The 1958-nt window shown below is 36.7% G+C and overlaps 1 protein-coding gene across 1 annotated transcript in view; it reads left to right on the top strand.

Annotated features, from left to right (window-relative positions):
- CA8 (carbonic anhydrase 8) overlaps window positions 1-1958 on the top strand; it is a 202232-nt gene that overhangs the window by 117470 nt on the left and 82804 nt on the right. The window lies entirely within an intron of this gene.

The following is a 1958-nucleotide window of genomic DNA, read 5'->3' as shown; positions in this document are numbered from 1 at the left end:
TTTTTTTTTTTTAATTCACTGACCATATTCCAAGCATAATGTCCTTTTCTACGTAACGGGTCTGTCCTGATATTATACCCAAAGTGAATGAGACAGTCTCACCACACTCAATGCTAAGGAGCATTCGGGCTATTCTTTCTCGAAGAGGGATTTGTTGGTTATTCTGGCAATTCATGGTGCTTGGAGTATTCTTCACCAACATCACAATTCAAATGCATCACTTCTATTTTGGTCTTAATTATCCATGATTAAGCTTTCAAATGCACATGAGGTGATTGAAAATCCTATGACTTGGACCAGGTACACCTTAGTCCTCGGGGTGACATCCTTATTCTTTAAAACTCTAAATAGATCGTGTCCAGTAATAGCTTTATTTATCCTTTCTCTTTTTATTACTTAAAGGATTCATTTAACACGTAGATAGATAGCAACAGCAACTTAAAAATAGAAAACCAGTCTTTGTGGAGCATGAGAGTACAGTATTATTCATTCATAGAAATATTTACTTCTCTATTATAAAATTTCTTCAGAGTAATATTCAAGGGGCAGTGTAATAGAATTATATGGTTGTTCTCACCATGATCTTGCAACTTCCACTAAATATAGTGGACCTATACTTATAAGGTGCTGTGGCCCACCAAGTGGATTAGATAGCTTTTTAATAATGCAAATATGGTACATATTTTGTGGTAGTGTGGCTATGCAAATAAGATATATAAAACCCTAACAAGCACATCTCAGTGGTGAGAAGAGATGGGAATAGAGTGTATCTTTTGGACCCACAGTCCTTGTACTGGGAACTTCATAGGCCCAGGAGATGATGCTTAATGATGAGAAGTAGTGGCAGAAACATGGTAGCAGTGAACCCAGAGACTGGCATGAGATAGCACAGGGCAAATTAGCTATAGTTTGCTTACCAATCCATGAAGAAGAAAGCTAGGAGTCTTCAGGTAAGAGGTTTCCTGGCAGAGTGGGCTGCCTCTGGACAGTTGTTGGTGGAACTTGCTGATCCTTAGATTGAATGAATGGAGTGCGTTTGGGCCAAGGTTTTATGGCAGAGTGGGGTGCGCCTAGCAGGCACTTATTGATGGAGCTGAAAAAGTTTTACCCTTGCCCAAGGGTGGGGGTGGGGAGGAGAGAATCTTTTTGTGAGGATGATTGAGAAACTGCCCTAATTGAAGGACTATATTCTAAAGAGTTCCTGATCCTATATTGTAACCTACTTATTTATTTAATAAACTCACATGAGTATGGTCTCTGTTCTGTGTAACATTAAAATATATGATCAAATTATTGGACCCAACAGAGAAGTAAAGAGTGTCTTAGGTGGTACTGCTCGTGGGTACTGCAGATAAGAAGGTTGGGTTGGGGAATAGAGTTATATTTGACATCCACCTCGTGGCTATTAGTCTGGAGCTGCTGCTGATTCCCACTCCTTAGATGAGGTTATATGCCCTCACCATGGATATTTTCACAGGGTGTATGAACAAATGGAGCTAGAATTCATTTATTTATGACAAAGTATTTCTGAAACTATTTTTGTACCTTGATGTGCCATAAAATTTAAGGAACACCAATAATATAACGATAAAGTACATTACTTTAGCTCCTAGTTATTAATAATTTGTACTCTTACATGATTTTAAGTGCCTTATAGGGAAAATTGATAAAATAAGACTTGCAAAGGCTTTAGCTATTAGTCAGTATAGAATTATATATATTTAAACACTATAGAGGACAAAAGAGACTGCTTAAATTAAGCAAAACAAATGAAAATAGACCACACACTTACACATATCAAAATTTTATACAGGTTTTCAAATTTTGTAATCTATTGATATGATAAAAGATTTAGAACTGAAAAGAGACCCTGTGAATTTCAGGTTCCTCCCCTTCTTTTTTAAAAAAATCATTTTATTAGGGGCCATATAACTCTTATCACAATCCATACATACATC

Source organism: Echinops telfairi, unplaced genomic scaffold (assembly GCF_000313985.2).
Source record: "Echinops telfairi isolate 266 unplaced genomic scaffold, ASM31398v2 ScPeMD7_1;HRSCAF=3_0, whole genome shotgun sequence".
Classification (NCBI taxonomy): domain Eukaryota; kingdom Metazoa; phylum Chordata; class Mammalia; order Afrosoricida; family Tenrecidae; genus Echinops; species Echinops telfairi.
Note: the sequence above shows the minus strand (reverse complement) of the source record. Positions and strands in the feature narration are given on the sequence as shown.